Here is a 15126-nt window from a genome sequence, read left to right as displayed (position 1 = left end):
TTCTAAATTTATGGTATTTTGTTTACTGTTTCAACTGTCATGACAGCGATGGTGCTGTCAGTTTATCTTCTTGTTGCATCTTCAAAAGTGCAGAATAAAATGTTACACTGAATTAGAAACAGCACATTGTAATTTCTGCATCTATTATTAAAGTATTTATTCGTAATACAGTGGAAATTAGTAGATCTGGTTGGCATGTTGATTTACGGTATGCGCCCCTAAATTTTCTGGTTGTACCCCTAGAATTTTCTGTTGGGGGCCACAGTGCTCCTATTGAAAAACGTTAGTCTGGAGCCCTGTAATATAATGAACAATGGTTCCTCGCTGTAAAGCAGTTCACCTTTCTGTTCCCCTCTGATTTGCTGATTTTTTTGTATTCTAATTAGCTGTAGACCATTGTAAATCATTCTCCTCCACAGAAACGAAAACCGTTACTCTGACTAATGGCAGCATCGATAACTGGAAAAAATGGCGACTAACTCAACTTTGGATGGAGCAAGAAACAAGCCATTTTCTAAGGGTGATGTCAAACTTGGACTGTCCAGCTCTTCAATACAGTAAATGAAATGAACAAATCAAAAATTGCAAATTTAGGGCATTTCAAAACAATGAAAATTTGAAATAGAACTACAAAATGATCTAAACTAGACTGGTTATTAACAGAAACAGAACACTGTCTATGAAAACCTGCTGCTATTATTGCATGTCTTTTCTTTATGGACACATTGAAGTTCTGGGGGAAAAAATGATCATGTTCTGTGAATTTTGTCAAATGGGACATTATGATCTACTGAAATTTCATCATTCTAACAGGGAAAGGTTTACTTCTGTGTGGATTCGCATATGATTAGTTAGGCTGGTTGCTTGAGAGAAACTTCTACCACATTTTTCACATGAAAAAGGCTTTTCTCCTGTATGGATTCTCATGTGAATAGTAAGACTGTTTGCATGAGAAAAACTTTTACCACATTCTTCACAGGAAAAAGGCTTTTCTCCTGTGTGGATTCTCATGTGAACTGATAGTTTGCTTGAACGTCTAAAACTTCTACCACATTCTTTACAGGGAAAGGGCTTTTCTCCTGTGTGGATTCTCATGTGATCTGTTAGGCTGCATGAAAGAGTGAAACATTTACCACATACTTTACAGGAAAAGGGCTTTTCTCCTGTGTGGATTCTCATGTGATCAATTAGGCTGTCTGCTCGAGAGAAACTTCTACCACATTCTTTACAGAAAAAAGGTTTTTCTCCTGTGTGGATTCTCATGTGAAGAGAAAGTTTCCCTATCCGTGTGAAACTTTTACCACACTCTTCACAGAAAAAAGACCTTTCTCCTGTATGGATTCTCATGTGATCCGTTAGGCTGTCAGATCGGGAGAAACTTCTACCACATTCTTTACAGGAAAAAGGCTTTTCTCCTGTGTGGATTTTCATGTGAACGGATAAACTGCCTGAACGTGTAAAACATCTACCACATTCTTCACACGAAAAAAGATTTTCTCCTGTGTGGATTCTCATGTGACGTCTTAATTGGTAAGCTGTAGTAAAACTTTTTTCACATTCTTCACAACAATGCTCTTTTACCTTTTTTGTTCTGTAAAGTTTTTTCATTTGAGTCTTTTTCTTTTCTTTACCATGCTGGTTTCCTTCTCCATTCTGATCATCAGTTACATTTAAGCTCTGAGTTAGGCGATGCTGACAGTTCAGATCTTCATTTTTCTCATAAGTAGGAGTAAGGATCAAGATATCTGTCTCCTGATTCAGATCCAGCTGCTCGACGTCCTGGCTGCTGCAGAGCTCCTCCTGCTGCCCTTTAGTCTGTGGAGCTTCTGAGTTCTCCAGCTTCACACTGGAGTTCCTCTCTTGCTTCCTCAGAAAATAGTGGGGGAGAACTGCAGAGACAAAGATTCACAATCACTTGTTCAGGTACGTTTAAGGACAAAACAAATGTAGCATGATATGATTTTGTTCATTAATGCATGCTCATCAGCATCAAATGGAAACAACAGACTAAAATCTTTATCTGCCCAAATAACCCAGAGACTGAAAGTTCAGAGTGATCCTTGTTTTTTTCACTAAGAACAAGTGAAATGTTAGATTATACAAAGTGGTTAAAAGAAGATGTGATGTGTCCAAAGCTACAAAACAAAACATTTTATGAATATAAAATTTTTTATTTAAACCGTATTTTTTTCCCCTTCAAAAGTCTTCTATTGCGTCCTGTGAAATAAAAAGAACATTGACAAAAAGACAAAAGTTAGCCTGCACATGTTAAACATAACACGGTAAAATGTTATGTTTGTGCACTAATAATTAAAAACTAAACAGTAAAGGCCCGTACACACCGGGACTAATTTCGCGCGCGATTTTCGCAGACGTTCAACGCCTCGTGACTAAACAAAGGGCACCAATGAGAGTGTGCACACCGACGTGAAAAAACGCCACGCGTCAAAAAAAAAAACAACAGTGGGGGGTTCGTTTTTTTTTTGACGCGTCGCGTCGAAATCTATTCGACCAATGAGAATGGCGCTTTTGCACGTGTCTGGAGCCTCTGAAGTTACAGTAAAACACAACTTGGGGGCGCTCAAACACAAAACTGTTTTGCTGAGCACACATACCAACAAAGAAGATAGACGCCGAGTTGCATCTACACTGCCGCGAAGAAATAATGACGGATGTTAGGAATAATTAGAAATATTAGTAATAGAATAGTTAGAAACTCCCTTTTTACTATTATTACATTTACCTATACCTTTTATTACACTAATGGTTTAAACTTAATTCACTGAGCATGTATTATCATCTCAAAATTATATTGCACCCTAAGACAGCACAAACAAGCTATTGTCCTCACAGTTTCTCCTCATCCTCCCTTTTTACTTTTTGTGTGTTCTGGTGTTTGTGCTCTGGCAAATGTCTGTGGGAACATCAGAGAGATCTGACACTTGAAGCTTTATGACCTTCAAGTATCCAGCCTGCAACAGCATGTGGGTGGGTTTTTCACACCATAGATCCCCAGACCATCTTTTGAATATGTAAATGTCAGGTATATATACCAAGCCAGTTCAGACCTTGGGATCCTGTTCCTCTGTCTGTAACCCTGCGTACAAATCTGTGCTGTTTTGTGCGGAGTAAATCTTCACTGAAGTTAAGTAACTGTCTCTGAGTCTCATTTATTCATTTCTGTGTGCTGGAAACTGAAAGGGGAAACGAACCAACCTAACTATTTTTATTATTACAGTCCTTCTGACCTTCTGTGATGTGATGCCCGTTCTACCCATTTTCTAGGCCGATCCCACTGTAAGGATGTTGTTGTCGTTCCTGGTTCAAACTTATCTGTTGCTTCTTTAGGTGGCATGCATTGGAGCTACGACGCCTCCATGCTTTCTAAACACAATCCTCTCCCTCACGCTTTGATCTTCAATTACACTGCCATAGGCATTCGTGCTGGTTTACGTACACCAGCTTCTGTTCCGGCTGCACTCACTTACGTTCCAGGACCACAGGGTTTTCCCTGTCCTCCTGAGTATGTTTGGACATGCGGCCTTAACACCTATCTGTGGCTTCCTGCAGATTGGTGCGGCACCTGTTACCTGGCTGAAATTATTCCTGCGTCTCTCGTTTTTCAGAAGTCTGACCCAGACACTGCTTCGTCTATTGATCATCTGTCCAGGCGTCGTCGCGACACTACCCATTACGAACGCCCCCCTGCTATTGGCACCGGTAAAACGGTTGCCATGGCGCTTTTCCCTTCCTACGGTGTTGTTGTTTTACGTAACGCAGTGAATGATTTATATTGGTCCCTTGATAATCTCACCGCGTCCCTTTTGCATCTGACAGAATTTCTTCATGAGGACCCCGAACGAAAGGCTATGACAACAATGATCTTACAGAACAGGATGGCGCTTGATTTCATTTTAGCTGAGCGTGGAGGTGTTTGTGCTTTAATCCACGATAACTGTTGTACTTTTATTCCCTCTTCCTCCGCGAATCTCACTCACATCATCAATGAGGTCAAGACCCTCAAATCACACATTTCTTCTCAGATGACTGACACCTACTGGTCCGATTCCCCGCTTACTTGATTCACTTCTGGTCCCTGGTGGAGTGTGCTGATAAAACTAGTCACTCCGGTTCTCTGTGTCTTGCTTTTATTTTTCCTTCTCGTCACCTGTGTGTTTCCCCGCATCAGAACGATGGTTGACAAAGCCCTGTCAGGCCGTGCGACGTATGTCAACACCCTTTACCAACACTATGCCTACAATTCTCCTGGTTTGCACCCGCTCGAGGTTGAAACTGGTCTTTAAGATGTTACTTTTCCTTTTTATTGGGTTTGAATTTTTTTTCTTGAGTTTGACTTTCTTTTATGGGGTTTAATTTTCTTTATTTTCTTTATTTCCTACTTTGTTTCTTGTACTATGTAACTTTAATTAACGCTTTTGTGCCGGGGTTTGGACTGGTGATGCATGCGTATCCTTGCGGATGACTGCTGAGGGGCACAGAGTCGTTGATGAGTTTTGCCCTCCCTGATTGCTCAATGAAGGTTTCCTACAGATGGTATAAGTTTAGAGGTTTTCGCATCAACACTCATGTATCACCTACCACCTCTGATATGCTCATTTATTCACGTTGATTTAATGTTTTCTTTCGAATTTACCTGTACCTCCACACTTGTTTTCGATGCAGAGCCGATATGATGCCTATACTGACAATTCTCGTGAAATGGTATATGGTTGATGATGAGAAGTGTTCTGCTGACTTTACACATATAATTTTGATATGACAAACAGGGGGGTATGTTAGGAATAATTAGAAATATTAGAAATAGAATAGTTAGAAACTCCCTTTTTACTATTATTACATTTACCTATACCTTTTATTACACTAATGGTTTAAACTTAATTCACTGAGCATGTATTATCATCTCAAAATTATATTGCACCCTAAGACAGCACAAACAAGCTATTGTCCTCACAGTTTCTCCTCATCCTCCCTTTTTACTTTTTGTGTGTTCACTTTTTGTGTGAATATTCACAAGCGTTTTTCGCCAGCGTTTTTCCAACACGTTTTTTGTGTTCACACCCAGGCGATTTTCGCTGACGATGAGCCGAGCGAACATGCAATTTCATTCCCTGACATTAGATGGCGCTTAATGTAAAACAGAAATACTCCTGTACACAAGGTGGCGCTGCGCAACTTTATGCTTCTTAAACTCGCTTTTCACTCAGAAGAAGAGAACAAGTATTTACGCGCTTGTCAGAATCATACAAAGAAAACATGAATATTTCAAGCACCAGTAGCTCTAGCTCCAGTTCCAGCGATGAAGAAATTATTGTTCTGTTGAATGATGAAAGACGCCGGAAAAGACGCCGATTTTGGATACATCCCATAGTTATGAGGAGAGAAGAACATGGGGAATTTTATCGACTGGTACAAGAGCTGAAAATGTATCATGAGCGTTTTCGGGGATATTTTAGAATGTCCGTCAGTGAGTGACGTATGTGTGCTCAGCAAAACAGTTTTGTGTTTGAGCGCCCCCAAGTTGTGTTTTACTGTAACTTCAGAAGCTCCAGACACGTGTGCAAAAGCGCCATTCTCCTTAGTTATATAGTTTTTGACGCGGCGCATCAAACCAAAAAAACCAACCCGAGGCGTTTTTTTAAAAAGTGACGCTTTTACGTGTGGCGTTTTTTCGCGTCGGTGTGCACACATTGGTGCCCTTTGTTTAGTCACGAGACGTTAAACGTCGCACGCGAAATTCGTCCCGGTGATGACCTCATCACCGCTGTGATGTGGTAATTGTCACAGCCAAACATACTCTCTGACTTCTCCACCTTAAATTTCAATAAGTCCAAGTCCAGTCCAGATTTACTGACAATCATCTTTAAGCCACACTGAGGGTTTCAGCTATTTGGTAGGAAGTGCTGCCAAGTGTCCAGGAGTAAGAAAAAGACAAGAGAAGCCGTATTCAGAAAAACCCATTGATGGAGGTTACAGAATTGTAGAATTGGAGTCTTCTTTTGGGTTTAATAGTTATAATTCAACAGTGTTAACTGAACTGTGTTAATAAGGACATTTAAATAAGAAAACAGATATAGAAGACTAAATAAACAGAAATGTATTACTGATTTATTTACCTATTGATTTTTTATTTACGTATTTTATTTGAAGGAGAGTTTTATAAGAATATTTTGTACAGAAAACAGTTAATAATAGAGTATAGTTAATAGTATAGTACATGTTCCATACAAATTTATTGGCTCTCAGACACTCACAAGTTGCGTGTGTGTGTGCGTTGAATTTGCAGCCCTCTCTCAGCTAGACCCTGCCTTCAGTGGCCCCCAGGTAAATTGAGTTTGAGACCCCCTAAAGTTATCTTCAAGTAAAAGCTTTTTCTTTTCTTTTAAAAATAGGAACATTTCTAAAATTGTGTGTTGAAATTCATACATAACTACCATTCAATGACATCAGTATTTGCCAGTCACCTATATTATCGCGAAGATGCGAACGCTCGGAAAATACATAACATGGTATCTTTATTGAAAATTGTTTTGCATTTCATTCAAATATATAACCATTACTAAGTGGTCCAAAACTTTTGAGCAGTAGTGTATGTTAGTTTTCTTATGGTTTGTAAACTTTTCTTGTTTTTTTGTCCCTTTTTACGTTTTACTGACAATGATCCCAACCGCGACTCTGTCTGACACAATCCCCTAGCACTACGGCGTTTCATCACTGCCATAAATTGAACGAGCCCAAAGACAACTGAGCGAGTGTATACAGGAACTGAGTTCGAAGTAAGATTGGGCCTGAAAAATCCAGCCCGACCCGACCCAGGCCCGCGGGCATTAAAGCCCAACCCAGCCCGAACCCGACCAATTATCTTGATTTGCAGGCCCGAGCTCGAAGCAAACACGAAATTTCAATTCATCCCATGGTATTTTTGGCAGAAAAAACGCAAGATTTGTTAAGGTTAAAATAATCTACATATTTTTATGATCATGATAAATGCATTTGCACAACAAAATAACGCTGGAACCCAGAATAAGAGGCCAGACAAAGAGAGTGAAAGAGAGATCTTGATGTGCACTCGCTTAATTACGCGGAGAAATACTGCAGCTGCGCTTCCTGTTTAGTAGTAGTTATATGGCAATTACCTTACAGCGCCATCTATTTTTTAACCAAATCATTTATTTATAACAAGCATTCCTTAGTTTAGTATCCACACATCGTTTTAGTCTACATTTTTATAAACTGTTACCTTCAGCGTCAGGCTTCTGACCGTAGTCGGAAACCGCTGTTATGATCTCCAGTCCGGTCGGGACTTAAACGGTAACAAATTCAGCGGGACAGTTTTTGCGCAGAGGGTGAGAAAACGAAAATGCAATCCCCTCTTTGCATTTTTGCTTTAATTATGTCACAGAAAAAGTGGCGTTAAATAAGAAAATTAAAAAGCATGATTGATTTTAAATTTTTGTTTTTGTCAATAGATGCAGTTACATTGTGAAAATAAAAATAAAGCATTTCTTTTGATCCATTTTAACTGTCACATTAGATATTTCTAATTGAATTTTGCTACACATTTACCGGAGAACTTTATGAAAATGAAATGTCAAAAACCATTTTCTATATCATTTTTATGAAGTGACAGAATGAGCGGTGTTGAGGAAGAAAAAGAAAAACCAATTTGGCGGATTGATTTTTTCATTTTATTTTTGAGTCAACGCACTCAGCTTTATTGTAAAAAGGAAAAAGCATTTCCAGTATTAAATTTTATTTTATAATATGAGACACATGCTTCCATAGGTTTTTAGAGGAATACTCAGAAAAGCATGGATGGATCAAAATTAAACATTATGATACACTTAAAAGCTCAAAAAAACATTTTCCATGGTATTTGCCCTTTAAAAAGCTTTTTCTTTTATTTCTCCATCTATTATTCAGACAAAAATGACAGTTTTAAATTTACAAAACTGTTTTTTTTTTAAGAAAAATAGATCAGAAGTCTCCGCCCACTAAGGGACCCACAGGAAGCTATAATATGAATCTAAGAACAGCATGAGGTAACCAACTATTTGCCCCAGATATTGAATGGAAGAAAGTTTGGACTTTGTCCTCCAAATATTTTATTTCAAATAAACCCCGGGATGTTTGCTTTAAACTTCTTCACCGATGCTACCCAGCCAAATCCTCACTACACATAAACATTAATAAAAACGAATTCATTAATAAGGGAATACTATTTACCGTAAATTCCGGACTACAAAGCGCACCCGATTACAAGCCGCACCCACCCATATTCACGTGTTTGACTGCTTTTATACATACACAAGCCGCGTCAGAGTACAAGCCGCGCATGTGTTAGCCGATATTGTTATCCTGACAGATCACGCCCAGCATCCCAGAGTGAGTGCAATTTATTAGCACATTGTGGGTGGTGCCAGTTTTGCCTCTGGGTCACATATTTGAGTGTATCGACATCTGTCAAACAGCATGGACCTATATTCTGTTCACAAGTCCCTCAGTTATGGTGTTTTTATTTCATTTTTTTTTTACTTATTGACAATCTAGGTATCTAACATAAAATTACAAACAGTAACCATATAATCAACATTACATCCCTCAGTTATAATGAGGAAATTTACATCCGCGATTCCACATTTCCCATGAGTCTTAGGGGCTAAAGGCGGGGCCAACACCCGGCTCGCCATTCTGTTGTACGTGTTTAAGAATGAACAAGTATCAGCAGTGGATGGAGGGGTGAACGGTAAAAGCTCTCCTTCCGCTTGTGTCGCAGCAGCGTTATGGGAGTAACAGGACTGGTTAGAAAACACAACGGTAAAATAAAGCAGCGGCGACTGAAAAGCGCGCGCCTCAGCGTGATACGCGCGCCTCAGTGCGGCGCGTGCGTCAGAATTCAGAAGCCTCTGCACTCCGCGGACGCCTCTCCGCTCCCGCCCCGCGCGCTCCTTGTCTCCCCTTCCTATCTACGCCGACACCTCTGGCCAGGGCAGCTTCAAGGAGGAGCACTTCGTCCCCGTTGCGCCGGTGGATGGAGCAAATCGTTTCTGTGCAGAGCAATCGGACTTAATACTGTACGTTTTGTGTATGAGGGGCGGATGCGTTGTTATGTGTGGGAGCCATCAGACTGCCATCGGCCCCGCAGCTCAATCAGCAGGAGAAGATGTCTCCAGCTCACACGGAGGCTGTGAGTTTTTCAAAGCAAAATTCCGCTTTTACGGTTTCCTTAGAAACCGTAAATGGAGTGTAAATTCACTCCATGCGCTGTTCTCTCCGTCACGCAGCAAACCGGCTTTTCCAAACCCGTTGGTGACGGTGGACTTTTTTACGCTGCTTTTAACGATTGCTTTTAACTTGAAAGCTGCATCATACTGTAATGGCGATCACGTGCACGTTGGGTCTAATGGCCCCAAAGGATTCTGGGATGCGGCTGGGCATGCGTGTTTCGTTTTGTTGAACCATGACTGAAGTGTCTAAGACCTGAAGTCAAGTCCATGCTGTTTGGCTGCTAAGAGGTGTGTTGAAAAGAAATGCCTTGTGCTTGGTGTTAGATAGAGAATTCAAACTATTCACTGAGTTCGAAAGTACGTACATGGCGGCCGCCAATTAAATCCATAAATTAGCCGCGTCACTGAATAAGCCGCAAGGCTGTAAGCGCAGGAAAAAAGTAGCGGCTTGTAGTCCGGAAATTACGGTAATTAACCTTTTATTAGTACTAGCCAAATTCCATATTCATAATTGCAAATTTTCTGGGAAAAAAACCCCTCATTCAAACTTTTTATGATTGAGTTAAGCCAATTTATCAGAACAATAAAATATTCTTCCAACCCAGGGCTCCAGACTAACTTTTTTCACTAGGAGCACAGTGGCCCCTAACTGAAAATTTTAGGGGCGCAACCAGAAAATTTAGGGGCGCATACCGTAAATCAACATTCTAACCAAATCTACTAATTTCCACTGTATTACTAATAAATACTTTAATAATAGATGCAGAAATTACAATATGCTGTTTCAAATTCAGTGTCACATTTTATTCTGCACTTTTGAAGATGCAACAAAACAAAAGCATCACTGTCATGACAGTACAAATTTATCTTTGTGACACCAAATAGGTGCAGCCAAGATGCACAATAAGCGTGTTTGAGATCACCCAGGTGAACTCAACGCTGCACAGATCACCTGGTGTGTGACATATATTTTTGTTTTTGCTCCAACATCAACTGTCAATCGAGAAAGGGGTGGGGCAAGAGGCAAACCTACCCGGACACAGCTGGAAACTGAACTGACTGAAAGCTGCCCTACAGACTACAAAACAATGCATTATGGGACATGTGTCCTGATGGTTTTTGTAGTGGAGTGATTAATTAAATTAATTTAAAATACCAATTCATTAAAAAAAGGCTACATACATCACAAAACATTAAAATAATCATAAAATATATAATAACACAGATCATACTAAGGGGGAGAAGAATATTAAAACTAAATTGAATGTTAAGGACAATTCCAATTTCCTGTCCTCCTTCAGTCTTGCTGCAGATTCGCTTTCATCTCACAGCCCCCCCCCCCCCCGGTCTCCCCAACGATCTAGGCGAGCCGCTGGTTCATCTCAAACACGTCTATCGTTGCATTTTCCCCACGTATTTTCAGTGTGTCTAAAACTAATGTTGTTGTTGCTCGCACGTGTTTAAAGTTCAAGCCCCGTTAGCTGTCACGCATGTAGGTGTGGGACATTTATTCTCCTCAGCTGAGGGAGCGGTGTGCTGCCGTAACAACCGCGCAGGACCGTTTTATGCGCCGCCGTAACCGTAACCAAAACCTAAACCTTCCTCCGGGTCTGTGTGGCTCAGAGAAAAGTTCAGCACGGACTGCATGTATTTAGAAAATTACGAGCGAATAAATACGTTCTAAAGGAAAGTAAGGAACTCCTTAATGTGGTCCGGGGAGGGAGCTGTCAGGTTTCCTGCTTTCAAGCCCTGTCATTGTCCCGCCCCCAAGAGTCATTTACCCCACTGTGATTGGTTGGTCAGCTTCGCGCACGACAATGAAAAAGTGTCATTCATTAAAACTGGTGGGCTGCAGTAACATTAAACCTTCATATTAAGGCGGGGACCGCAAAATATCATCTTGGGGGCCGCAAATAGCCTGCGGGCCGCGAGTTTGAGACCCCTGCTGTACACTCTGGCACTGGTACACTAGCCGCAGGTGGGAAGAACGAATCAATAGTTCGCTTGCTCATAGCTCAGACGCACATATCAGGTTTTGATATTTGTCTCTCCGTTTCCTTCCCACAGATGTTTACGCGCACTCGATTATCTCTAGGCCCCTCCCCCTACACGCATTTTAGCCACTCACAGTGGCATTCCCTATTCTTCTCACATGCAGTGGCTGCCTCACACACAGGCATCACGCGAGAGTGTACGTGCTCGCGTTTCATGAGTATGTGCGCGAGTGTGTGTGTCTTCCTGCGTCCGTGTGCGCTTGCGTCTCATTAATTATTTCATTGATCATTGACGTGCCCCTTCCACGTTTAATGTATAAAAAATACGAAGGGTGGGGGAAGCAAATTTACTGGTCACGCATGTGCGACTGGATGTAAAATTCAGTCGCACACTCTCAAATTTTGGTCGCAAAATGCGACCAATTGCTCGCAGTCTGGAGCCCTGCAACCCCAAAGCTTTAAGAACCTTTGACACCCTGGAATTTTTTAAATGTACATAATAGCAACGTACTGCTTTTACTGCTCTTGTTTATAATCTCTTTTTTCTCCTTTGCTCTTTATGTTCCTCTGGCACATTTTGTTACTCTTTTTTAATCTGTGTACTTAAAAACTGACTTGATTTTGTATCCTATACATCTTCAATAAAGTTTTGGGAAAAAAAGAACAGCATGATGATGAACCAACAACAAACAATAGTTTTGTTTCTGAATTAAAGGAAAAGAAAAAACAGCAACTAAAGCAGTTAAAGAAGGCGAGATCAACAAACCACAGCCTGTAACTACTGGAAGATAAACGCTTTTAAGAAACAACTGTTTTCTTTGATGTTTTTTATAACTTCGCTGTTGGCATGATTTAAATTTAGCTTAGCTCACTGAAAACTCACGCAAACACGGTTATGTATGTATCATCAGCAACCCTGACGGTTCTGCGTTCCTGCGGTAAAAATGAACTTACGGAGAGTTTGAGGTCTCGTCTGTGGATCCGCGATGATTTCCAGCAGTCTGCTCTGACGATGGAGCTCCTCCTCAAACTGAACGCAGCTTTCTTCTAAGTGTCGGATGATTTTTTCAGCAGCATCAGTGACCATGTTTTTGATAACGTCTTTTGGAGGCGGAACGGAAGACATTCTTGACACAGCGGCTCCGACTTTCACCAAAACGAAGACGTAAAAACACCGCCAACCTCTTCTGTACACTCAAGTCGCTACCCGATCTGAAATGACTACTCCATCTATCGACGCATGCGCGAATATGACGTCACATCCGCTAAAGCTTGTTTATTTTCTTTACTAATGCAAGCTCTATTTTTGATATGTTTCTGCTACGTTTATTACTTTCTGTAATTGAATAAGTTTGGAATGATGACATTAGTTATTGCGGCTGATGTTTCATTTGATTCCTTGGTGTTGTGTTTTGTACTTTAATAATATGTTCAATAAAGCTGGAAAGAAAATCCTGTATTCATTTCCAAACAAAATAAGTAAGGACAAGGCAATAAGACAAGGCAACAATTCAAATTAACAACGTTTTAATATATTTTGAAAAATTACTCAAGTTTTCTTGAATTTGTTTGAAATGCATTTAAGACACTTAATCAGAAAAATAAATCTAAAAGAAATAAATAAAGGGAATATGTTTACATAAATGAATGAAGTGTTTGCACAAAATAATGACAAGATTGATTACATCAGAAACTTCCGGTTCCATTGATTACATCAGAAACTTCCGGTTCCAGATTTTCCATAAAGTGAATATCAGGTAAAGAAAAAGAGGGAATATTAAAAACTTTGAGTGACAAACAACCCTATATTTTTATCTGGTTGCAACTATAAAAGAGATGTTCAGTTTCAGATGAACATATAATGCATGGTTCAGAATGAAATTTAAATCTTGTATGTAAAAAATCTCCAAGAGGGTATTTTAAAATGCGTATCCCGTTTGGGTGCAAGTGGGTATTTTGTGTATAAAGAAATGATTTGTCTATCAGGGTGGTTTATAGGTCGCATCTATTTGTACTAAAGATGCAGAAAATGTTTTGTTTAACCCTTGTGCTATCCTAGATGACCAATTTATGCTAAACTCTGTGGCTCCCCTGAGCAGTCCAAGGTTGTTCTCATCAGGAGCTTGGAAGACTTGGAAAAATATTTACCCACTACAGTCTAAACAAGAGATACGTGAAGATGCTGGTCTTACGAGATGAGGGGATGAACTCTACTATCCATGGCTTCTAAAGCCAACTGTCGTTGTGTCCTTGGGCAAGACACTTCACCCTCCCTGCCTCCAGCGTGGCTCCACTGGTGTGTGAATGTGCATGAATGATCCCGGTGATGGTCAGAGGGGCCATAGGCGTGAACTGGCAACCATGCCTCTGTGAGTCTGCCCCAGGGCAGCTGTGGCTACAACCATAGCTTACCATCACCAAGCATTAATGAGGAGTGAATGAATAATGGACACACTGTAAGCGCTTTGACCGTCTAGAAAAGCGCAGATAAATCTAATCCATTATTATTATTATTATAACCCTGATCAATTCTTTTCCACTGTTAATATGGACTGCAAATATTACAGCACAGATGACTTTAAAAACTCTGTTAACCTAGAAGAAAAGCTGTCAATTATTCACTTTAACAGCAGAAGCATGTATACCAAATTTGAAGACATCAATGACTATCTACAGGATATGGGGCATTCCTTTGATATCATCACCATATCTGACACTTGATTCAGCTGCGACAAGGACGCTGACTTTGAATTGGAAAACTACGAACGTAACTATGTGAACAGAGTAAACAAAAAAGGTGGAGGAGTCCCAATACATGTGAAAAAAAAATACGAAGTTTACAGTAATTGATAAATTATACTGGAATGTCTTACAATTGAAATATGTAACGACTAAGGGGAAAATGTCAGTTTAAGCTGTGTTTATAGGTCGCCGGATGTTTACCTCTCAAAATAACAAAATATTATACATCTGTGGAGACTTCAATATGGATCTGATAAACCCCAGCAAACATAAAGCAAACAGTGACTTTATCAGCAGAATGTACAGTATGAGTTTCTATCCAACCATAAAAAGACCCAGCAGAATCACTACTGAAAGTGCTACTCTTCTTGATAATGTTTTTAAAAATAATATAGAATAAACTCATATGAGTAGACTAATGACATTTGACATAACTGATCATTTACTAGTTTTTGCACTATTTGACATCAAGGTGAAGACAAAAAAAATTATAAAAGAATCAAAGATTGAGAAACGAAAAAAACATGAAATCTCTTAATAAAGACTGATCCAGACAAAACTGGAACTCTGTGTACAGATAGATGTGGATATCGCTTATAAATATTTTTGTAGAAATATTTAGCTCACTTTACAATAAGAACTGTCCAATTTATAAATTTAAGAAGAAATTTGCCAAATGCCCTTGGTCAACTACTGGTCTACAAAATGCTTGTAAAAAGAAAAATAACCTCTATAAAAAATTCTTAAAACAGAGGACAAGAGAATCTGAACAAGGATATAAGTCATATAAAATAAACTAACTGAAATAACACGGCACAGTAAAAAAGTGTACTTTAATAATCTACTGAATGAAAATAAAAACAACGTAAAGCTCATTATGAAATAAATAAGTTATTCTGAAAAACAGGAATGTGAAATAAAAACAAAGCAACTTTGGAAAATATTGATTTTGAAATCCGAAGTTCGGAAAAAAGCCATAGAATTATATTAATATTTAACACGATTAAAATCAATATTTTAAAATGCTGTTTTAAAAAAAATGAACAGGTTTTAAAGCTAAATTAAATATTTTTAATATCTGTGCAAATTTTTCACAATTTAATGATCCGTTTATATATTTATGAGAGATTTATTGGTTGATTGTG

At 39.4% G+C, this 15126-nt stretch overlaps 1 pseudogene; it reads right to left on the bottom strand.

The window, feature by feature from the left end:
• Positions 1-225: 225 nt before the first annotated feature.
• On the bottom strand, positions 226-12521 carry LOC105356789 (annotated as a pseudogene).
• Between the last annotated feature and the right edge of the window lie 2605 nt (positions 12522-15126).

Source organism: Oryzias latipes, chromosome 21, assembly GCF_002234675.1.
Source record: "Oryzias latipes chromosome 21, ASM223467v1".
Classification (NCBI taxonomy): Eukaryota; Metazoa; Chordata; class Actinopteri; order Beloniformes; family Adrianichthyidae; genus Oryzias; species Oryzias latipes.
The sequence above is the reverse complement of the archived record's forward strand: the minus strand, read 5'-3'. Positions and strand labels throughout refer to the sequence as shown.